This window comes from Canis lupus, chromosome 30, assembly GCF_011100685.1.
Source record: "Canis lupus familiaris isolate Mischka breed German Shepherd chromosome 30, alternate assembly UU_Cfam_GSD_1.0, whole genome shotgun sequence".
Taxonomy (NCBI): Eukaryota; Metazoa; Chordata; class Mammalia; order Carnivora; family Canidae; genus Canis; species Canis lupus.
Genome location: NC_049251.1, coordinates 27,242,904 through 27,268,184, shown reverse-complemented (window position 1 = coordinate 27,268,184; position 25,281 = coordinate 27,242,904). Strand labels below are relative to the sequence as shown.

General features: G+C 41.9%; 1 protein-coding gene across 1 annotated transcript in view; it reads left to right on the top strand.

Moving 5' to 3' along the window:
• Positions 1-22,664, top strand: part of C2CD4B (C2 calcium dependent domain containing 4B) — a 65,330-nt gene extending 42,666 nt beyond the window's left edge. Inside the window, exons 4-7 of the transcript XR_005381736.1 lie at positions 7,388-7,501; positions 8,356-8,450; positions 19,859-19,998; positions 22,529-22,664. The gene's annotated coding sequence lies outside the window, so the exon portion shown is untranslated. The remainder of the gene's footprint in view (positions 1-7,387; positions 7,502-8,355; positions 8,451-19,858; positions 19,999-22,528) is intronic.
• The last annotated feature ends 2,617 nt before the right edge of the window (positions 22,665-25,281 follow it).

The window sequence follows — 25,281 nt, the reverse complement described above, 5'->3', positions numbered from 1 at the left end:
TGTTATTGATTTTTTTCTAATTATCTTGCTAATCCTGTCATGATTCCACCTCTTTATAGTATTTTACAAATAGGACCTTTATGGGATATTTTAAACTAAAAAGATTTCAAAGAATTCTGTTCACGTAGCTGTGCCAGTGTTAACAGCGTGGACCTGTATCAAAGTGGGGAGTGTGTGATTTAAGAGGGGCTTTGGCACTTAATCACAATTTGTCAAAATGTTAAAGAGAGGGAAAGAAGAGGTCTATTAATAAAATTAAAGATAGTTCTGAAAGAGCCGGGTTATGAATGAGAAAAAAATGTTTAATGTGACACCAGGGGGAGATATGGAGATATAAAAAAGACCAGGAATCCCAGTAAAAACTTTATGAATTAGGGTAGCAGTAGGGGGAATGATGCCTAGTAGAACAGCTTAAGAAATCAGCATCAGAAGTTTTGAGGGTCCCCAGTTGTAAATAATATGCTTTTATCAAAAGCACTATTTTATAAAAAATATTTTTTATCAAAATTATTTTAACCTGAAGACTATGCTAATATTTCAGAAAGATAAAAAACTGAGAGGGCTATCAGCCAGAGTTCTATCACTTTCTCACAATTAGAATTTTTTCAGATTCCCTCCCATCCTTCCTAGGTATCTTATGCTTTTGGGTGCAATTGTAAATGGGATTGACTCCTTAATTTCTCTTTCTTCAGTCTCATTGTTAGTGTATAGAAATGCCACTGACTTCTGGGCATTGATTTTGTATCCTGCCACGCTACCGAATTGCTGTATGAGTTCTAGCAATCTTGGGGTGGAGACTTTTGGGTTTTCTATGTAGAGTATCATGTCATCGGCGAAGAGGGAGAGTTTGACTTCTTCTTGGCCAATTTGAATGCCTTTAATGTCTTTTTGTTGTCTGATTGCTGATGTTGAACAGCAGTGGTGAGAGTGGACATCCCTGTCTTGTTCCTGATCTTAGGGGAAAGGCTCCGAGTGCTTCCCCATTGAGAATGATATTTGCTGTGGGCTTTTCATAGATGGCTTTTAAGATGTCGAGGAATGTTCCCTCTATCCCTACACTCTGAAGAGTTTTGATCAGGAATGGATGCTGTATTTTGTCAAATGCTTTCTCTGCATCCAATGAGAGGATCATATGGTTCTTGGTTTTTCTCTTGCTGATATGATGAATCACATTGATTGTTTTACGGGTGTTGAACCAGCCTTGTGTCCCAGGGATAAATCCTACTTGGTCATGGTGAATAATTTTTTTAATGTACTGTTGGATCCTATTGGCCAGTATCTTGTTGAGAATTTTTGCATCCATGTTCATCAGGGATATTGGTCTGTAATTCTCCTTTTTGGTGGGGTCTTTGTCTGGTTTTGGAATTAAGGTGATGCTGGCCTCATAGAACGAATTTGGAAGTACTCCATCTCTTTCTATCTTTCCAAACAGCTTTAGGAGAATAGGTATGGTTTCTTCTTTAAACGTTTGATAAAATTCCCCTGGGAAGCCATCTGGCCCTGGACTCTTGTGTCTTGGGAGGTTTTTGATGACTGCTTCAATTTCCTCCCTGGTTATTGGCCTGTTCAGGTTTTCTATTTCTTCCTGTTCCAGTTTTGGTAGTTTGTGGCTTTCCAGGAATGCGTCCATTTCTTCCAGATTGCCTAATTTATTGGCGTATAGCTGTTCATAATATGTTTTTAAAATCGTTTGTATTTCCTTGGTGTTGGTAGTGATCTCTCCTTTCTCATTCATGATTTTATTAATTTGAGTCTTCTCTCTCTTCTTTTTAATAAGGCTGGCTAATGGTTTATCTATCTTGTTAATTCTTTCAAAGAACCAACTCCTGGTTTTGTTGATCTGTTCCACAGTTCTTCTGGTCTCGATTTCGTTGAGTTCTGCTCGAATCTTTATTAACTCCCTTCTTCTCTTGGGTGTAGGATCTATTTGCTGTTTTTTCTCTAGCTCCTTTATGTGTAAGGTTAGCTTTTGTATTTGAGTTCTTTCCAGTTTTTGAATGGATGCTTGTATTGCGATGTATTTCCCCCTTAGGACTGCTTTTGCTGCATCCCAAAGATTTTGAACGGTTGTATCTTCATTCTCATTAGTTTCCATGAATCATTTTAATTCTTCCTTAATTTCCTGGTTGACCCTTTTATCTTTTAGCAGGATGGTCCTTAACCTCCACATGTTTGAGGTCCTTCCAAACTTCTTGTTGTGATTTAGTTCTAATTTCAAGGCATTATGGTCTGAGAATATGCAGGGGACAATCCCAATCTTTTGGTATCGGTTCAGACCCGATTTGTGACCCAATATGTGGTCTATTCTGGAGAAAGTTCCATGTGCGCTTGAGAAGAATGTGTATTCAGTTGAGTTTGGATGTAAAGTTCTGTAGATATCTGTGAAATCCATCTGGTCCAGTGTATCATTTAAAGCTCTCGTTTCTTTGGAGATGTTGTGCTTAGAAGACCTATCGAGTATAGAAAGAGCTAGATTGAAGTCACCAAGTAGAAGTGTATTATTATCTAAGTATTTCTTCACTTTGGTTAATAATTGATTGATATATTTGGCAGCTCCCACATTCGGGGCATATATATCGAGGATTGTTAAGTCCTCTTGTTGAATAGATCCTTGAAGTATGATATAGTGTCCCTCTTCATCTCTCACTACAGTCTTCGGGGTAAATTTTAGTTTATCTGATATAAGGATGGCTACCCCTGCTTTCTTTTGAGGACCATTCGAATGGTAAATTGTTCTCCAACCTTTTATTTTCAGGCTGTAGGTGTCCTTCTGTCTAAAATGAGTCTCTTGTAGACAGCAAATAGATGGGTCCTGCTTTTTTATCCAGTCTGAAACCCTGCGCCTTTTGATGGGGTCATTAAGCCCGTTCACATTCAGAGTTACTATTGAGAGATATGAGTTTAGTGTCATCATGATATCTATTCAGTCCTTGTTTTTGCAGACTGTTCCACTGAACTTCTTCTTAAAGGGGAATTTTAAGAGTCCCCCTTAAAATTTCTTGCAGAGCTGGTTTGGAGGTCACATATTCTTTTAGTTGCTGCCTGTCTTGGAAGCTCTTTATCTCTCCTTCCATTTTGAATGAGAGCCTTGCTGGATAAAGTATTCTTGGTTGCATGTTCTTCTCATTTAGGACCCTGAATATATCCTGCCAGCCCTTTCTGGCCTGCCAGGTCTCTGTGGAGAGGTCTGCTGTTACCCTAATACTCCTCCCCATAAAAGTCAGGGATTTCTTGTCTCTTGCTGCTTTAAGGATCTTCTCTTTATCTTTGGAATTTGCAAGCTTCACTATTAAATGTTGAGGTGTTGAACGGTTTTTATTGATTTTAGGGGGGGGATCTCTCTATTTCCTGGATCTGAATGCCTGTTTCCCTTCCCAGGTTAGGAAAGTTTTCAGCTAGAATTTGTTCAAATACATATTCTGGCCCTCTGTCCCTTTCGGCGCCCTCGGGAACCCCAATTAAACGTAGGTTTTTCTTTCTCAGGCTGTCGTTTATTTCCCTTAATCTATCCTCATGGTCTTTTAATTGTTTGTCTCTTTTTTCCTCAGTTTCCCTCTTTGCTATCAACTTGTCTTCTAGGTCACTCACTCGTTCTTCCACCTCGTTAACCCTCGTCGTTAGGACTTCTAGTTTGGATTGCATCTCATTCAATTGATTTTTAATTTCTGCCTGATTAGCTCTAAATTCTGCAGTCATGAAGTCTCTTGAGTCCTTTATACTTTTTTCTAGAGCCACCAGTAGCTGTATAATAGTGCTTCTGAATTGGCTTTCTGACATTGAATTGTAATCCAGATTTTGTAACTCTGTGGGAGAGAGGACTGTTTCTGATTCTTTCTTTTGAGGTGAGGTTTTCCTTCTAGTCATTTTGCTCAGTGCAGAGTGGCCAAAAGCAAGTTGTATTGGGAATAAGAGAAAAAGAGAGGAAAGAAAGAAGGAAAGAAAAGAGAAAGAGAAAAAAAAGGGAAGAAAAGAAACGAAAAAAAAAAAGAGAAAGAAAAAGAAAGGAGAAAAAAAAGGGGGTGGGGGAAGGAAACAAATCAAAAAGCAAAACAAAACAAAAAAAAAAAAAAAAAGAACCACCGGGGAGTATCTTCTGATTCTGTGTACTTTAAGTCCCTTGGCTTCTCCTGGAAGTTGTCCGTCTAGCTGGTCTTCTGGGGGAGGGGCCTGTTGTGCTGATTTTCAGGTGTTAGCAGTTGGGGGAGCTGCTGTGCCCCTGCCTGGTGCAGGGCTCAGTGGGGGTTGTTTACCCCGTGAGGCCGCAGGAGGAACAGCCCCAGTGGCGGGGCAGCTCTGGAAACCTGGATTCAGCTCCGGCAGGAACTCCGTCTGCAGGGCCTGGAGGCTCCGGGGCGGGGCCGCTGATCTGCTCAGCTGGGGCAGGAGCGTCCTCGCTGTCCTGGGCCCTCCCGGCCTCTGCCTGTCCCGGGGGAGGCGGGATCCTGGGCTGTGTCCCGGCGCCCTGTGCTCCGGAGCCTGCGCTGGTGGATTCGCGCTCCCGGGCCGCAGGCCCCTCCGCGGAGCTGCCGCCCGAGCCCTCCGAGCTGCTCCTGGAACCGCGCAGCCCCCTCCGCACGGAGCCTCTTCCTCTGCCCGAGCTTCCCTCCCATCCTTATCTATTTGTTTATTTTTCAAGATTACAGTTGTACACTTTGTACCATGTTCTACATTTCCATGTTGTTCCAGTCTTCATCATTACAGTTTAAATGGACACATTTTGTTTTTTGCTTTCTTCATTGCTTTTTCCCCCTTGTTCCACAAACCCATTCATATTTCTTCATTGTAAAAAAAAAAAAAAAGTCTTCTTTAGCTCTTGGTTTTAAATAGAGTCAATATGTATTGTCAAGTGAGAAAAGGAAAGCTCAGGAAAAAAATGTGTATGGAATTTGCTTGGCCATTAGAAGTAAGACATTCTCTTTGATTATAGCAAGTATTGATTTTTTGAGACTCCTCTTATTAGCAAGAGTTATAACTCTACCAACAGCAAAAGCTGTTGTGCTCTTTTTAGCAATTCTTTGGCTGTTTTCTCTTTCCCTCAGGATTTCTTGTCTTCCCCATATTGCTTCTTAATCCATTGAAAAATTGTTTCTATTTTCTGCCCTTGGAGCCAGAGCTATAAAGTCATAGCCTCAACTTTCTAATGCAACATCTAATAGGTACCCATTGTTAAAGGATATACTGAGGCATAAAAAGATTTTACATTTATTTGGCCAAAAATTAATTCCAGCTGGTGGGTGGCACCAAACCAGAAGTGGTTAGGAACACTCTATCAACAAGAGCTCAAAGGGAGAATTGCATAGAGAAAAGCTGAAAGTAAAGTAAAATTATTGATTGAAAACCTAGTTGGTGGGCACCTGGGTGGCTCACTGGTTAAGCATCTGCCTTCAGCTTAGGTCCTGGTCCTGTGATCAAGTCTTGCATTGGGCTCCCTGCAGGGAGCCTGCTCCTCCCTCTCACTATGTCTCTGCCTCTCTCTGTGTCTCTCATGAATAGATAAATAACCCCCCCCCCCCCAAAAAAGAAGCCTAGTTGGCTGTTGGTGATTGGTTGTCCTTAGAGTTTGTCTTCGTGGGTACAAAGTATAAGATACTTGCAGGCTTACATTTCGGTTTGTCTGCATATGTCTGCCATTGTTTTAGAGCCACCTCAGTCAATGGCCTCCTGCTTTAATTAGTTTAACACAATTTAGAGGACCCAAGGAAGATTTGATGCAAATGCCTTAGACCTGAGCCCAGAACTTAACCTACTGCTGTGCTTCTAAATACAAAATTGTTTCCAGACAACAGCCATTTGTCTGCCTGAGTTCCTTTAGGCCTCTGAATTAATCTCTACAAATGTCTAGGGTGTGCCAATATTGTGCATTTTTATTTGTGTATCCTATTAATACATATACCCAGACCACTATTTCTTGAACCTAAGAGCAGACATGAGCTGACTATTTTAATGAGGTCTGTCCACCATTTAGATGAATTAGCATCAGTACTTGATGGCATCAATCAGGAGGTTGCTTTCACTTTTCTGAACCATTCCCCAATTTGGATGCCCACCCCTTCTAGCACCCTCCATTTTACAGCAGCCAGAGCCCTTGCTCTCTCTTGCCCTCCCCTCCTTGTAGAAATACACATCTGGCACTATGAACACTGCCTGGTATGTAGTAGGTACTCAGTAAATCTACCAAGTGAATGAATGAAAAATCCTGATTCTCACAGAATCCTTACTATGCAAGGTGTTTCACACCAAACCTCTTTTAAGTTCTGTAACCTTGCAAGGTATTATTATCCTCACTCTATGGAAGAAAAGCAGGAAGATTCCAGGAATATAGTGACTTTTTTCAAGACCATCTATCCATTTGTGGTGGGCTGAGTAAAAGCCCCCCAGAGATGTCCACATCCTAATTCCCAGAACCTACAAATATGTTATCTTATATGGCAAAAGGGACTTTGCAGATAATGTTACATTAAGGATATTCAGACAGGAAGATTATCCTGGATTATTTGAGGGGGGATCCAATGTAATCACAAGGGTCTTTTTTCTTTCTTTTTTTTTTGAGAGAGAGAGTTGAACATGTGTGAGGGCTGGGAGAGAAGGGCTGAGAGAGAGGGAAAGGAGAATCTCAAGCAGACTCCCTGCTGAGTAATGAGCCCCATGCAGGGCTTGATCTCACAACCAGGAGATCACACCTGAGCCAAAATCAAGAGTCAGACACTTAACCCCTCAATCCATCCAGGCATGTCCACAAGGGTCCTCTTAAGAGGGAGACAAGAGGGTCAGCTAGAGAGAATGCAATTTGACAACTGATGATGTGAGCTGGTGATGTAATCTGAGACCACCAAGCAAGGAATATGGGAGCCTCCAGAAGCTGGAAAGTGTATGGAAATGGATTGTTCCCTAGAGCCTCCAAAGAACATTGCCTTGATTTCAGCCTATAAACCCATTTTGGACTTCTAACTTTCCGAGTAGTCAGATAAAAATGTATGTTGTTTTAAGTCACTAAGTTTGTGGTCATTTGTTAGAGCAGTGACAAGGAGCTAGTACACCACCCTAATTGGTCACTGAAAGGGCAGGACTCACAAGAACAATCTTATAGCAACTTAGTCTTTTTTCACTGGCACCCTGTACTCCTGCTGTGGAGCTGATTCTTTCCTGGACTGAGATAAGATTTCATGCAAGTGCCATAACTTCTATGTAATAAAAGTCCCCAGTCGCCTTAGTCTTCCAGTGATATGAGATCCATAATTGAAATGTCCAGTGTTGTTTTTTTAAACACAATTATGCCATAAACTTCCAAAATAAAGCTGCTCCCTTTCCCCAGCCAGGACCTACTATAGGAGCCTGCTGTGGCCACTTCGGCTCTCCTGGTAATACTGCCTTTCCTTCCCTCGTCCAGACTTGCTATAAATCTCAAAGACTGCAAGGTTGCAGTGGAGAGAGGAAGAAAAGGGAAAGGACAGGAAAAGTCTTACTTGATGAGCACTTTTCTGGTCTAGTCTCCTCTGACCTAGTAAGTGTTTAGAGATGATTTTCTCTTTTGTGGGTTTTTTGATGATGTGCTTCCAATTTGAAAATTTTTCTCTTGTTTTTCCTTTATTGGGGAAGGATATGTATCTCCTGGCTGGTCACTTAGTAGCTCCTCCCTCTGCCCCTGCGGCCCTCTTTCTTCCAAGGCAAACCCTCTATTGCAGAGCCTCAAGGTGGCCAGGCAGGCCTTTCTGCCAGGGGCCCCATCTGGTCTTGGGCAAACACCAACACATCCTTGGACCTCTGGGAGTACAGTGACACCCCAACGGTGCAGCTCCCTCTGCTGCCCAAACCTGCTGCTGCCAGCATGCCCTCTTTAGCTGTCTCCCTGCATAAAGGAAGCCCTTGGAGTAAGCCCTTCATGCCAGTGATGATAGCATGAGGAGGAAGCCCCCAACACACACACACCTCCCTCTCTGCAGTGAGCGCTGGGACCCACAGCACGCTGGCAGTTCTCTAGGCACATGCTCCAACTTCTAATTTCCTTCCAGCTCTCTGATTTTAACTCCTGGATTTGCAAGTAGTGACAGGGTTTCAGCCACATGCTTTGAAAATAAAATTGACACTTTGTCCTGCTGCCATTTTAGGTAATGTGTATATAATTTTTTCCCCAATCAGACAGGGGGAAAAAAACCCAAACCAGATCGCACTGGGAGATAAGCCAAAAATAATAAGCTCACCAAGTCTGGTTCTGGTCCACTCATTAAGTGAAGCCTCGACCTTCTCCAGTCTGTTAGGTTTCCAGACTCTATAATCCCTACTTCTCCCAGTGGGGGTGGGGGCTGCCATTTGATTCCTAACCTGACTCTATCAAAAACTTTACCCTGACTTTTGCAGTATTGACATCTGACTGTATGTTATGACTTTGGAGGATATGATAATCATGTGAAAAAGTTGCTGCTTCTCTACCATGACAGGCTACTGTTGACGAGGTAAAGTATCTATCACGGATTTTATTTTGTAGTTTATTTTTTGTTTTTGCCAGTCGGTCCTTTTGAAGTCTGACTCCTTGAAAAAGTGAACTTCTTTTCTTTCCTACATGGTTTTGTCTGTAGATCTTCTTTCTTAAATCCTACACAGGCTGCTAGGATTTGGAATATGGGAGTGACGGGCACCTATTGGAGTCTCAGGCAAAACCGAGACCAACATTATTCTCTAGTCACATCCTGGCCCATGAGTCAGGGGCAAGCCTGGGATTCAAAGCTGGATGATCTGAAGCCAGTCCATTTTCTACCACACTTCGGTGTCCCAGCTATTATGGAGTTGAAGTGCCCTGGTTTCATTTAAACTTAAATGATTATCAACTTCATATAGGCTGCTATTTGCAGAAGAGGCTATATACAAAACTAACGGTAACCATATATCAAAAACCACTGAGAAACATGCAAGGAATAAAGAGAAAGAAATCCAAATATAGCAGTCAAGAAAATCAGCAAAACATTAAAGAGAGAAAGGCAAGAAAGGATGAGAGAAAATCTCCAGAAACAACCACAAAACAAGCAATAAAATGGCAATAAATACATATCTATCAATAATTACTTTGAATGCAAATGGACTAAACACTCCATTCAAAAGACATAGGGTGTCAGAATGGATAAAAATATTGTAAGATCCATCTATATGCTGCCTACAAGAAGTCATTTTAGACCCTGCAGATTGAAAGTGAGAGGATGGAGAAAATCTATGCAAATGAATGTCATAAAAAGCTGGAGTAGCAATACTTATATTAGACAAGCTACTTTTTTAAAAAAGATATTATTTATTTGAGAGAGCAGAGAGAGAGAGAGAGAGAGAGAGAGATAGAACCAAGTGGGAGAGAGAGAGGAAGAAGCAGATTCCCTGCTGAGCATGGAGCCCAATGTGGGGCGGCTCGATCCCAGGACCCTGAGAGCATGACCTGAGCCAAAGGCAGATACTTAACTGACTGAGCCACCCAGGAACCTCCAAATTAGACTTTAAAACAAAGACTGTAACAAAAGACAAAGAAGGGCACTATATAATAATAAAGGGGATGATCCAACAAGAAGAGCTAACAATTATAAATATTTATGCACCCAACATGAGAGCACCCAATATATAAAACAACAAATAACAAGCATAAAGGAACTGATCAATAATACTACAATGATAGTAGTGGGCTTTAACACCCCACTCATATCAATGGACAGATCATCTAAGCAGAAAATCAACAAGGAAACAATGACTTTGAATGACACACTGGACCAGATGGACTTAACAGACATAGAACATTCTATCCTAAAACAGCAGAATATGCATTCTTTTCAAGTACACATGGGATGTTCTCCAGAATACATCACATATTAGGCCACAAAACAGGCCTTAATAAATACAAGAAGATTAAAATCATACTATGCACTTTTCTGACCACAAACTATTAAACTAGAAGTTGACCACAAGAAAAAATCTGGAAAGACCACAAATACATGAAGGGTAAATAACGTGCTACTAAACAATGAATGGATCAACCAGGAAATCAAAGAAGAAATTAAAAAAAACAAAAAACAAAAAAACCCCAACAGTCTAAAACCTTTGGGATGCAGCAAAAGTGGTCCTAAGAGGGAAGTATATAGCAAACAGGACTACCTCAAGAAGCAAGAAAAATCTCAAACAACCTAACCTTATGTCTAGAGGAGATAGAAAAACAACAACAAAGATCCCTGGGTGGCGCAGTGGTTTGGCGCCTGCCTTTGGCCCAGGGCGCGATCCTGGAGACCCGGGATCGAATCCCACGTCGGGCTCCCGGTGCATGGAGCCTGCTTCTCCTTCTGCCTATGTCTCTGCCTCTCTCTCTCTGTGTGACTATCATAAATAAATAAAAATTAAAAAAAAAAAAGAAAAACAACAACAAATGAAACCTAAAGCTAACAGAAAGAAGGAAGCAATAAAGATTAGAGCAGAAATAAACGATATATAAACTAAAAAACAAAAAGCAACAGATCAGATCAGTGAAAACAGGAACTGGCCCTTTGAAAAAATTAATAAAATTGATAAATCTCTAGCCAGACTTATCAAAAAGAAAAGAGAAAGGACCAAATTAGATAAAGTCACAAAAGAGAAGGGAGAAATAACAACCAACACGACAGATATACAAATAATTTTAAGAGAATATTATGAAAAACTATATGCTACCAAATTAGACAATCTAGAAAAAAATGGATAAATTCCTAGAAACATATAAACTACCAAAACAGGACAAAATAGAAAACTCGAACAGACTGATAACAATCAAGAAATTAAATCAATAATCAAAAAACTCTCAACAAACAAAAGTCCAGGACTAGATGGCTTCACATTTAAAGAAGAGTTAATACCTATGCTTCTTAAACTATTCTAAAAAAAAAAAAAAGAAAGGAAAATGTTCAAATTCATTCTATGAGGCCAGCATTACCCTGATGCCAAAACCAGTTAAAGACACCACACACACACACACAAAGAACCATAGGCCAATATTTTTGATGAATATAGATGCAAAAATCCTGAACAAAATACTAGCAAACTGAACCCCACAATACGTTAAAAAAAAATCATTCACCAGGATCAAGTGGGATTTATTCCTGGGTTGCAAGGCAGTGGGTTCAATACTCACAAACCAATGTGATACATCACATTAATAAGAGAAAGGATAAGAACCATATGATCCTTTTAATAGATCCAGAAAAAGCGTTTGACAAAATACAGCATCCATTAATGATAAAAACCCTCAAACAAAGTGCATTTAGGGGAAACATACCTCAGTATAATAAAGGTCATATATGAAAAACTCACAGCTAACATTATAGTCAATGGTGAAAAGCTGAGAGCTTTACCTGTATGGTCAGAAACAAGACAGGAATGTCCACTCTCACCATTTTTATTCAACATAGTACTGGACATTCTAGCCATAGCAGTCAGACAACAAAAATAAATAGAAGGCATCCGAATGGGCAAGGAAGAAGTAAAATTTCACTATTTGCAGATGACTGGATATAGATACTCGATATATAACATCCGAAATACTCCACCAAAAAACTGCTCGAAGTGATAAATTCAGTAAAGTCACAGGATACAAAATCAATGTACAGAAATCTGCTGCAGTTCTATATACCAATAATGAAGCCGCGGAAAAAGAAATTAAGGAATCAATTCCATTTGCAATTGCACCAAAACAGTAAAGTATCTAGAAATAAACATAACCAAATAAGTGATTTATACTCTGTAAACTGTAGAGTACTTTTGAAAGAAATTGAGAAAGACACAAAGAAATGGAAAGATATTCCATGTTCAAGGATTGGAAGAATAAATATTGTTAAAATGTCTATACCAAACCTATCCACATATTTACTGGAAATGCTACCAAAATACCACCAGCATTTTTCATAGAGCTGGAACAAACAATCCTAAAATTTGTATGGAACCACAAAATACCCTAAGTAGCCAAAGGGATCTTGCAAAAGAAAAGCAAAGTTGGAGGAATCAATTCTGAACTTCAAGTTATATTACAAAGCTGTAGTAATCGAAATAGTCTGGTACTGGCATAAAAATAGACACATGGATCAATGGAGCAGAATAGAAAACACAGAAATGGATCCAGAATTATATGGTCAAATTGGTCACTATATGGTCATCTTTGACAATGCTGGAAAGAATATTCAATGGGAAGAAAACTGTCTCTTTAATAAATGGTGTTGGGAAAACTGCATATTAACATGCAAAAGAATGAAACTGGACCACTTTCTTATACACAAAAATAAATTCATGATAGATTAAAGACCTAAACATGAGATCTGAAACCATAGAAATCTTAGAAGATCACAGTAACTTCTTTGACATTAGGCATATCATATCTTTCTGTTTCTCCTGAGTCAAGGGAAACAAAAGTAACAATAAACTATTAGGGCTACATCAAAATAAAAAGCTTCTGCACAGTAAAGGAAATAATCAACCAAAACTAAAATGCAACCTATGGAATGGGAGAAGATACATGCAAATTATATGTCTTATAAAGAGTTAGTATCCAAAATACATAAAGAACTTATAAAACTCGGTGGCTTAGTTGGTTGAGCATCCAAGTCTTGATTCCAGCTCAGATTGTAATCTCAGGGTTGTGGGTTCGAGCCCCACATCAGGCTCTGCACTCAGAGCAGAGTCTGCTTGTCTTTCTCCCTCCCTCTCTGCCCCTCCCCCACCTCTCTCAAAATAAAATCTTTTAAAAAGAAAACTTATAAAACTCAACACTTCAAAAACAAATAATCTAATTAAAAATGGGCAAAACACATGAATAGACATTTTTCCAAAGAAAACATACAGAGAGCCAACAGACACATGAAAAGATGCTCAACATCACTCATTGTCAGGAAAATGCAAATCGTACAATGAGATAGTATCTCACACCTGTCAGAATGGCTAAAATCAACAACACAGGAAACAACAATTGTTGGTGAGGATGTGGAGAAAAAGGAACACTCATGCACTATTGGTGGGAACGCAAACTGGTGCAGCCACCCTGGTAAACAGTACAGAGGTTCATCAAAAAGCTAAAAATAGAGCTACCTCATGATCCAGCTACCTTATGATCTGAAGTGCTATTTACCCCAAGAATACAAAATTACCAATTCTTTTTTTTTTTAAGATTTTATTTATTTATTCATGAGAGAGAGGCAGAGACACAGGCAGAGGGAAAAGCAGGCTCCATGCAGGGAGCCCGAGTGGGACTCGATCCCCGGACTCCAGGATCACGACCCAAGCTGAAGGCAGCACCAAACTGCTGAGCCACCCGGGCTGCCCAAGGCAGGTGATTTTCAATCAGCTTTAGCCTTGTGTTCTGAGCATTGAGACCCTTGCACCACCACGATGAGAAAGATCCTTTCCCCTTCCCATGTTTTGTTCTTATCGCTGAGCCTCGACCTTGAACTCTCTATAGGAACCTCTCTCCTACTAAACTTCCCAGAGCCCTGTCCTCTTCAAAAGACTGACCCCGAACTTGAGGAGAAACTCTGCTTGCCTCACATGAGGCCCCCCTTTGTCTCCAGATTCCACTTATTGGTTGGGAATATCCTGACAGTTTCACATGAGCATCCTTGCTTCTCCTCCGTTGCTGACATTTGCTTTGATTGTGCCGGACCAATAGTACACCTGTTCACCAGACGGAGCCTCCCCTGGTTGGTCTGGACAAGTCCTCACAGACTCTTCTCTGCCAGGTCCTAGGATCTGACAAGAAGCCTTTGTCTTGGGTGCTGATAGCGCGTGTCTCCATGACTTCTCACTAACCAAGCAACTAGTAGAGGCATTGCTTTTTAATATGAAGGTGAAGGAAAAATTAATGACCTTCCTAATGCCTAGCAAGGCACAATTGATATCTATTCCACTTTTCTCCCAATTGTTTTTTAAAAATTCATTGATTTGAGAGAGAGAGAGAGATACAGAGACAGAGAGTACAGAGGGTTGGGGGTGGAGGGACGTCAAAGGAAAAGGGAGAAGCAGGACCCTGGGATCATGATCTGAGCCAAAGGCAGATGCTTAACTGACTGAGCCACCCAGGAGCCCCCAACTGGCTTTTTTTTTTTTAAATTGTTTCATTTCCACTCACTGTTGCTGCCATAACTTCAATGAGCCAACAGGACAGGCCTCAATGCAAAGGGCAACTTGAAGGAATTATCGAGAGTCTTAGTGTCCCGTCTCTTCATCTCAGGCTCTCCTCCTACCTAATGGCTTCATTGCATGCACACATTGGCTCTGAGAGCGGTGGGCTGGAGGGAGCAGAACACCTTCAGGATGATGTGCAGCACGAGGACACTGGATAGAACCAACCCCCTTGGAGGGGAACCATTGGAACATGGTCAATGGGCACAGACTGCCTCTCTTGTCCCTTTTCAGCCCAGATGCTGTCTCACCCCTGACCTCTTAGCATTGCCTGTCAGCTCTGCATGTTTCCATTTAGGGCTTTCCCCCGCTCACTGCAAGATGTCTCCTGCTGAACTACCTGTCTCAGTATCACCTTCCCACCAGCATCTGGCACCTAGCGCGCTGATGCATCTGATGCACCTCACTCTGGCTCTGCCCACTTGCCCTATGCACCCCCTCCTATGGAGCCTGACTACTTAAGAGTCCTGAGCATATTATTAACTGAGCAGAATTAATATGTTCTTGTGCAAGGCGACTGAAGTGGGAGTTTATCCATCCTCATGCCTCTCATACTCATTCTTTTTCTTTAAAATGTGTCTTAACGATCAACCGTATGCTAGGCACTGTGGGAGAGCTGACTAGCCCGCAGCCTGATGAGAGCAGCATGCCTGCAAGCAAATAATTGCTATTCGGTGTGACAAACTGCTGTCAAGTTTATCCACAAAAAATGGATGGTGACCTTAAGGCGGTCTCCTTCCCAGGGGAAGCACCGTGCAGTGTCAGGGACCGAGCTAAGTGCTTTGGCTATTCAATGAGTTTCCTAAAGTGGATTAGGCCCCACAATTGTTGTGTGGGTATGTGTGTGTGTGTGTGTGTGCGTGTATGTGCATGTGCACTCGCCTGTGTGAATACAATCACACACCACATCTTCTGGGGCTTCTCAAAGCCATCTATCCTTTCTGTGATGCCTGGCCAAGGGCCAACACCCCAGGATTTAGTCAGAAGTCATAAATTCAATTCCAAACTCTGCTGAGTGATCCGGAGAAAAATATTCAAATTCTCTGAATTTTAGTTTCCTCTTTGAAACAAAAATCAGATCCTGCCTTCATGGGGCTGTGACAAGGACCAAGAGAAGTGATATACACATACGAAAATAGCTTTGTACTCTGAAGTGTTGAAAACAGGTGACATGCAGTGACTCTGGCCCCGGTTTGAAAGAGATGCCTCTGGCTCTCAGAGACCTCAGAGTGGCCGTGCTCTGCTCCCATGCTTTGTGTCTTGCACTCACCTGGGTAGAGCCTACCTGCCCTACTGCTCAGGTTGCAGGGCCTGCTGGCTGCTGCTGGGAAACCAGGAGGAGGCAATGAAGAAGAAGGGGCGGCTGGCCAGGAAAAATAGGAAGTTGGTGCATTTGGATGATGATAGGGATATATATATATATACATATTTTTTGGCTGGAAGATAAGAGTGTTTTTGTTAGTTTAAGGGGGGTAAGGGAGCTCATGGCAGTTATCTGAACGGACCTTGTTTGTGGATGGCTCCAGACTTTGAGACCTGGCCTGTGCTGGCACCAGGCAAAGCTGAAGTGTTTTTAACCCAGAGGAAAATCCCCAATGTCTCCTGATGATCAGTATAGTGCTGAAGTCTGCAGAGGGAACAAGCACTCAGGCCAGGTTGTACCCACTTCAGGAGGTTGTGCGGATGCTACAGAGACCCTGTCATTTCTGTTGGGTTTCTTTCTTTCTTTTTTTTTTTTCTTAAGATTCTATTTATTTGACAGAGAGAGAGCACAAGCAGGGGGAGCAGCAGAGGGAGAGGGAGAAGCCGCTCTTTGTTGAGTGGAGAACCCAATCCCAGGACCCTGAGATCATGACCTGAGCTGAAGGCAGATGCTTAACCCACTGAGCCATCCCAGCGGCCCTTCTGTTGTAGAGACAAAATGGGGTTGGAGGTAAGGGGAGCCCCGAGAGTGTTAGGGTAGAGGCCTGTTCCTCTCCCTGCAATGAACTAACTGCAACAGCTGATCAGAGGGACAGCTAAGGTTTTTCCATGTTCCCAAGGCCTCCTGGGTGGATTCTGAGACACAGACTCTGTACCCAGATTGCTGATGAGCATTTTGGTCCAGAGTCAAAGTCCTTTATGAGCTAGCCCAGTCTAACCCTCTCTCAGCCTCGCATCTGTCCTCTTGACCACGTGCTCATCACTCTCTGCCATTCCCTGATCTTGCAGGTGTCCTTTTACAGCTCCGTATCTTTGCCTCTGCTTGCCAAACCTTCCTCTCTCCTAAGCCGTTCTTATTTGTGATTCAGAGTTGCTGTGAGGCCCTCACCGTGCTCCCAGGTGGAGCTCACACACCCTCCTGGGTTCCCAGGCGGCTTTGCACAAATCTGCTATCGAGCTCTTGCTGCAACCACACACACGGATGTTTGCCCCACTGGGGTTGAAGGCAGGGCCCGAGTCACTTTATTTTTTACATTAAAACTCTAATTCATGTTGGAACTCTCCTGATAATAGAGAAATGGATGTAATTTCATCTTCTTTCCATATAGCTATCCAGTTGTCTCCAATACTGGACTATTTGAAAGCCCAGGTCATCCTCACTGATTTGGAATGCCTCATTAGCTAATTTCAAAGGAATATTTAATAGAAACCATTGAGCTGATTCTAATGTTCACATGGAAGAGAAAACATGTAGACTAGTTCCTCCCTCAAAATATTTTTGCAGAAAAGAACAATAAAGGGGGGGGGGACTTACTTTACTAAATATCAAGATGAAGTAAAAAATTATAGCAAGTAAAACAGGATAGTATTGACGTTGAACTAGATTAGAGATCAAAGAACCTAAAACGAAAACAGAGCCTTGTGGGGATGCCTGGGTGGCTCAGTAGTTGAGCGTCTGCCTTTGGCTCAGGGCAAGTCCCGGGATCGAGTCCCACATCGGGCTCCTTGCATGGAGCCTGCTTCTCCCTCTGCCTGTCTCTCAGTGTGTCTCTCATGAATAAATAAACTCTTTTCAAATATGCAAGGCTCTGTTTTTTTTTTTAAATGAGGCTTATGATAAAGGAAATATTTTAAATCTTTGGGAGGATGGGTGGAATGCCTGGGTGGCTCAGTGGTTAAGCATCTACCTTTGGCTGAGGCCATGATCCCAAGGTCCTGGTATCGAGTCCCACATCAGGCTCCCCATGGGGACCCTGCTTCTCCCTCTGCTTATGTCTCTGCCTTTCTCTTTTTCTCTCATGAGTCAATCAATCAATCTTTAAAATCAATCTTTGAGAGGATGGGTAACATTTATTAAATTATATCAGGACAACTGGATTGCTATCCTTTTATAAAGAGAATGTCTTCCTGGCTTGTTTGTGTGCATATATAATGATAGAGTTGAGGAGATCTGGGGCTTTTCGTTTTGGTCCAGGGATTTGTTGGCTTAATACCTCATTTTTTTGAGATTGCTTTTAGAAGGTCACCCAAATAAATCTGAAGGATCTTAAGTATAATGATAGAAACACTTTTATTCAGATGGCACACAATGACATTAACATGAACCCAGAAGAGTGACTGATGGGAGTGAAGTAAAGAATTAAGCTTGCTGGGCATGTCTGTAAGTGTCAAGTTGTATCAGATAAGCTTTTGACCAAGGAAATGCCTTGGCAATGAGCAGCTCTCCAGCTATGCTAAGAGCTCTTGAAGTGCTGCCAATGCTGGCAGCTCTGGGTGCAAACACTCAATGTCTTCTAGGGAAAAGGCCATTCCTTACCTTCCCCAGGCCCGCAGCTGGTCTAGCTGAGAATACAGCCCCATAGGAGAGCTCTGCCTCTGCCTTCTGGCTTCCCTAACCCTACTGTTAGCTCTCTGGGTCAAGGGTCAGTGGAAGGCAGCAATAAGATATTCTTGGGTTTTTACTTCAACTGTTGGTGTGTGTCCTCTTTGTCTAGCCCAAGGGCGACAATAGGAACACATATGGTGCTGGAACTGCAAAAGTTGGAAGACAAAGAGAAAGCCTTAGAAGCAGTGAACAGGAGGCTAAGGGGGAAAGAGGTGCTAACTGAGGGAGGATTTAGGGGAAAGAGAGTTGTTTTGGTTTTGTTGGTTGGCTTTGTTTCTGAAGATGAGAGTGATTGAAAGCTATTTATGCCAAGAGAAAGATACTATTTTTAAAAAGGGTTTAAGATGGTGGAGAAATTTCTCACCAATGGCCACAGCTTCAATGACCGTCAAGGTGCTATTCCCAGTCCCCTCCCTCAAGAGCTATATTTGCAACTACTCACCTGACTTCAACCTTATCTGCAGCATTCTTAATTTCTTACACAGAGAATCTACCCATGTAGTTAATGAGTAATTGGAAATTAATTTGAAACCATAGTCGCCAACATAGAAGGGAAGAACTTCTTTCAAAAGATGAGGTCCAGAGCATAGATGATATAAAAGTTAGTCTTGGGTAAAGAAAACAGAATGGAGTGAGGATACAAGAAAGTTAATGTACAACTACAGGTATTACCGTTTTCTGTGAAGTGGTTTGCACATCCTTTCACCTGCTGGGCATCAGGGTAAATGTCTTTTTCTAACCTTTGCCAGTTGGGAGAGGGTGCTTTTCAGCCTTCAGTGAAAGGAAGTGTGACCAAACCCCTTGCCCTACCTACTGGTCAGTTGAATTTGGGAACCTGGTCCTTGATAGCCATCTCTGGTGACTCACCATGCTCAATTCTGTGAAGCCTCTTCTGATCTGAGCCTAGAAAAGCTGCTGGTGGATTAGATTGGCCTTTATGGACTGGAAGGGGCATAATGCACAGGTGAATCCACTTGGAGTAAAGGACTAGGAATAGAGTGGACAAATTAGAGAGGAGATCATCTGCTGAGTGTCAGGGAATATGGAACAGAGAGGGCAAAAACAGTATATAGTGGAAGTTGCTGACCAATTGCCTCAAAGAACTGCCTGTCTTCATGAAGGTCCCAAAGTTCTCAACCATTCTCTCCTTATATAGAGGGAGATAAAGAGTGATTTCCTGTTTCATTTTATCTAAAATATTCCAACTTCATTAATTCATTAATACTACTGAAAAATGATTATGTGTCTGAATTTTCCCAGGGAACCATACATTTCAAAAGCCTACCTATAATATTCAGGAATAGTTAAGATTTGTACTGCCTTGTCTTACTTATGGTTCAATTCATTGTCAGCAAAATACAAGCAATTTCCTAACCCCTTAATATGCTTTTTTTTTTCTGTTGCACAGTTTATTTTAGTCTTTTTGTCTAGAAAGAAGCCAAAGTGGAACAGTTACCTCAGTTACCTCTACCCAAAGTGGTTTAGAACTCTAAGAAACTCATTAAGAACTCTGAAAAAGAATCTCAGAGTGTGAATCCTGATTTCACTATTACACACTATTACAGTCACGTGAACTTGCAAGCCATTCAACTTCTTTGGTTTCAGGTTCCGCATCCTGTGTAGTGTGAACAATAGTAGCATGGGCTCCGTAGCATTGTTTTGAGGATGAAATGAGACAATCAATGGGAAGCATTTTATGTGGTGCCAGGGTCTAGTAAACTCTGAGTACATCCTGGTCATATACAACATGCATAATATAAATGTTAAAGGATGCTGGATAGTCTATGCACTACTAAAATATAATTCAGAAGCATAAAGCTTGAAAGGGATTCTTGAGATCATTTATACCACAATGGCAAATACCTACCCTATTTTCCATCATTCTTTCCACAGCACACATTGCAGATATCACTAATCCATCCCAGTGTTCCTTCTCACCAAACTCAACATGGTGTTTTAAGTGATTACTACCAATTGATTGGAGTTGATCGTTGAAATGAAATTCATGTGCCTCCCATAGTTGTACTCAACAGGTGAGGAAGTGACTTTCCTAATGCGACAGAATTTATTAGTTTTAGAGCTTGGACAAAGGTACTATTTCTTATTTCTTCTTGTACTGCTGATCATACCCTTGCTGCGTAACTTCAGCTTTATAGAATATAGACTTTCAAAAGGATCTTAAAAAAATCAATATCCTTTGAAGGAAATGGTATGTGGGTTAAATGGGAAATTGGAAGTTAATATTGTCTGTATTTTATCTCTTTACAATCCTGATAATTGGTCATGGTTTGTTTAATGGAAGAAACTTAGCTGCAGAAACTAGCCATGATGCATCATTTCCACAAGACTTTGTTCATGTACTTATTCAACAAAAAATACTTGGTGCCAGCTTTGTACCAGGCACTATACTAAGCACTAAGAAGAAAAGATGATCAAAATATGGCCTTGACTGTCAATCAGTACAAGGAACAGTAAAGGAGACAGACACGGACAAACCTAGATGCATCAGCAGTGTGCACTTCAATAAAGGCACGTACAGGCTGCCACAGGAACAAAGTAATCAGTTCTACCCAGGGGGATGGGAATCAGGAAGGCTGCTTGACCTGAATCATCAAGGAAAAAAGCAACCTCATAACAAGAGATCCTGGAAAATGTTAGTAACCTTTACTGGAAAGCTAGAAGTTGCATTTTTGGGTGATGCAATATTTGTGCACTTGGACTTCATTAAAAAATTGTTCTTTTTTAATTTTTTATTTATTTTTTTTTTTTTAAAAAGATTTAATTATTTCAGAGAGAGCGAGCATGAGCTGAGGGGACGGGGAAAGAGCAGAGGGAGAGGGACAAGCAGACTTCCCACTGAGCAAGGAGCCTGACTTGGGGACTTGGGGCTTTTTTTTTTTTTCTGACTTGTGGCTTGATCCTGGGACCCTAGGATCATGACCTGAGCCAAAAGCAGATGCTTAACCAACTAGGGTAACTAGGGTGCCACCAGGCACCCCTAAAAATTGCTCTTAATAGCCCATATGGTTTTGTTGAGGGATTGTTATAGTAAGGTTGCTGTCTGATATAAGACTGATGACACAAAGCAATGTTTGTCACAATCACATTTTCAGGAGCAAAATTTTTTGTATATTTGCCTGAGTGGCAAAAATACTTCCTAGTCTAGTAGACTCTCCTTATGTATCTGACAATGGAATTCAGTCTGACACTGGGTGAACCATGTAGGGTTCAAACCTGCTTGAAATCACCGGCACGACCAAGCTGATGCTTTACCCTGTTTGACGTCATGGCCTGAAAATCAAATATGCTTACCCTCATTCTTTTGTTGTTAAGCATACTTTGGTTATTGTTCTGCTGTTTAGGTAAGGGGGAAAGATAAAGAGCCTCTATCCTGAAAACGCTGCATTATAAATAAACACATGGTGGTGGCTGTGGACCAACCATCCAGATGCCCTTAGGCAACTGGTAGCCAATGAAACCCAGTGCTAAGTAGGTCGCCCAACCTGTTAAGGCTAATGTTAGTAGACCAACTTCTAAAAGTATTTTTCCACTCTCTCTGGCAGGGATGAGGGGAAATGTATTCATTTAGAGAGGTCAAAAAAATCAACCTCGCCTAGGGCTCCATGTCTAATGAATGGCTCTACCCCAACATCAATCATGGCAAAATGTCACTGACCTAGACTCTATGCTGAATCAACACCATTAAGAGCTTGAAAGGGATGCTTGAGATCATTTATACTATTTGACCCAGCTTCCACGTGGCCTTTACTTTCTCTTTTTACAACTTGAATTGCCTAGGTTACTGCAGATGTTAAGAGATAAAGTTCCCATTGAGTAAAAGACTGGTGTGAATTCCTCAATTAGGAACCTTTGAAATGAAATTTGAGGCTGAGCCTGGGATGCCCTTGCATCACACATAGTATCACACATCGATTGGACTCTTTTTCCATTTGGGGGAAATTTCAGTGCTAGCTCTTAATGCTGGAGACCCCCATGGGGTTGGGGGCGAGTGTGGAAGTTAAGATAGATTCAGAGGAATGACACATTTAGGGGTATAGTACAAGGGAGGGGACAGGATCGAACTGAGTGGCCTGGGCAGGGTAACAGTTTAGAGCCCATCTGGAGAGTCATTGGACATTCATTTAAAGGAGTGGCCTGCCTGAGGAAGAGCAATGACGCAGGTCTGTCACCACTAGGAGCCTCTCCTCTCTGGTTTGGGCAATTCTGCTCTGTATCCAGATTTGTAGACTTCACTTGGCAAAGCAAAACTTTGAAGTCAGCTAAGATATTCATTATCTACTGTTACCAGAGCGCACCCTTTGGGGTTTTATATCCTACATCAAGCAGCTTATAGCTACAGACCGTTCAGAGTTGCAGTAGCTATAAGGCATTGCATTTCTGGTGGGGTTTCAGGGTTTCTTATAGAGGACTACCCTGGGCATGATTGACTGGCTCATGTCTGTCATGCCAAGAGGAGAACCAGTAATGCCCTGGAAGAAAAGCCAGGATTCCCCGCTATGAGTCTTCTCTGAGTCTCTAATGGGTCTTTTTGTTCACCTGCAGGTGGTGGCCAGGGCCGAAAGCTGAAAATCCTGAGACTAGAAGGGTGGCCAGCAGGTTGAAACAGCCAATGGCTGTGGGATTGGGCTTGCCAAACAATAGTCCTATTGTGCTAAGTGGCCATGAAATAGAAAATCTGAAAATGTGATAAAAAATATAATTTTTTTTAAAGAAATGTGAGCCTTGACATTCAGAGTTTCTTATTTAGTGACAAACTCTTCCAGGTTAAATTTTGGACTTTGACTTCATGCCACTTTTCTACTATCCTGACCCTCTTGCCCTTATTTATTCAACACATGTTGATAAACATCTACTTCATTGCCAGCACAATTCTAGGCCTGGAACAGGGATGGGGAGAAACCAACCCGCTGCTCTATTGGACACTATGTTCTAGTGAAGGAACAGACAATAACAAATACAGATGTAAGTGTATATTTTATATATTTTTATACATATCACAATATATATTATGTTAATACATTTTTCAAGGTGGTATTAAGTCCCTCTTCCCCTACAAAGGAAGCATGGAGAGGCTAGAGAGACGTGTGCCTTGCATACTGTGCCTCCTTAGGCTTAGAGCCTGAATCCCCTCCTCTCCATGAAAACTTGGGCCAGGGGAATAAGTGTTCCTTTTAACAGGAATCAAGAAGTGTGTGCAAGATCAGAGGGTGACATTTCCTCTCTAGGTGAGACACACTGCAGTATTGCTAGTCCCTCAGGCTGGCCTTACATATCCCATTCCTTGTGCATGGTTGGGCCACAGGGAACCAAGCCATCCAGGGCAGCTCACATTCAGGGCTTCCTGTCCCTCTCTGAGTGCTTCTACACCTGTTAATGCTGGATGTCAGCATACGTGAGGTCTGGGGGCTTCTCTGCTGTCAAGGGTGACAAGGTGCTGGCAGGGAGTCACCTTCATGGTTCATGAAATGACAATGATGCTGGCCTTTGCTGAGCCCAGAGGACTTCATCTCTGGTCAATCACCTGGCTGGTGATAATTGGGGGACTCAGGGAGAGGGGAGTGGGGGGGGCAGACAAGTCTGGATGGTGCTGGCACCCAGTGAAGGGGCATGGGGAGTGACTGCTAATGGGTATGGAGTTACTTTTCGGAGTGAGAAAATGTTCTGGAATTCAAAGTGGTGATGGTTGCTCAACTTTGTGAATATACCATGGACCATTGAATTGTATCCTTTGAAGAGGGGATATTATGGTATGTGAATTATAGCTAGGTTAACAAGACAACTCCAAATTCAGCAGAAAGGGGGAAAATCTTTTTACTTCAGCTGTTACATTCCTCCCATCACATCACAGCCACCTCCTAAATGTATTATTATGTTACCTTATCTTCCATCAAAGGAAAACACCATAAATTCAAAACCATTTGACCAATTCTGCCCCAGGCTTCCTAGGGACTTTTGGTTCTGTGTTTGCAATAGGCTAAATCATTTAATCCCACTTCAGATAAAAATAAGAGTAGCATGCTAACAGGAAGTCAGGGCCAACGCCTGCACTGCCCGCACACAATAGCACAGGCGCAAATTACCATAAGAACAACCCATTTCCAGATGCTGCCATTGTTGACATGGTTCCTGGCAAACCTATGTGTGTTGAGAGCTTCTCTGACTATCCTCCTCTGGGCTGTTTTGCTGTTTGTGACATGAGACAGACGGTTGCTGTGGGTGTCATCAAAGCAGTGGACAAGAAGGCAGCTGGAGCTGGCAAAGTCACCAAGTCTGCCCAGAAAGCTCAGAAGGCTCAGAAGGGAAATGAATATTATCCCCAATACCTGCCACCCCTCCCCACTCTTAATCAGTGGTGGAAGAACGGTCTCAGAACTGTTTGTGTCAATTGGCCATTTAAGTTTAATAGTAAAAGACTGGTTAATGATAGCAATGCATCGTAAAACCTTCAGAAGGAAAGGAGAATGTTTTGTGGACCATTTGGGTTTTTTTTGTTTGTTTATTTTTTGTTTATTTTTTTTTTTTTGTGCGTGTGTGGAAGTTTTAAGTTATTAGTTTTTAAAATCAGTACTTTTAATGGAAACAACTTGACCAAAAATCTGTCACAGAATTTTGAGACCCATTAAAACAAAAGTTTAATGAGAAAAAAAAAAGAACAAACCCATTTCCGAATCACCAGACCTAACAGAAGGCAAGTAGGGTCACAGCATTGCTGAAGGTAAGAGCATAATACTGTTTCCCATACTGTTGAATTTTGGAAAGGCCTGAGAGGGTCTGTGATTACAATCAGTAACCCCATATTCTAAACACAACATGGCAACACTAGCTTGATCAGATAGAGAAGGGAGGTGCCTTGTGAAGAAGGTGAAACTTTTGTTGGGTTGATGGAAGGATCTTCCCACTGCTTCCTCCAACACAACAATATCTAGAATCCAATGGGCATATGGAGCCTCACCATGATCACCCCTGGGATGACTGGGGAAACTTAGCAGAGGGCTCTCCTGGCTATGCCACTTACACCTGTAAGATATAAGGGAAGTCACACCCCCTCCACGAGCCTCAGTTTCTTCATCTGTCTAGTGGGGATATTAACATTTCATTCCTGGTAAGGTTGTTGAGAGGATTAAATGAGATACTGCATGTCCACACTGTCCACACACTGTAAGATGTCTAAAATATGGTAGCTCTTCTTGGCTCTGAAGCAGCTAGGGGAGGTACTATGGCCTGATGTAACATAGAGAAACTACGATCAGAAAGAGTCTTCCTAGACACAGAACTGAATAAATTCCTATTTTATG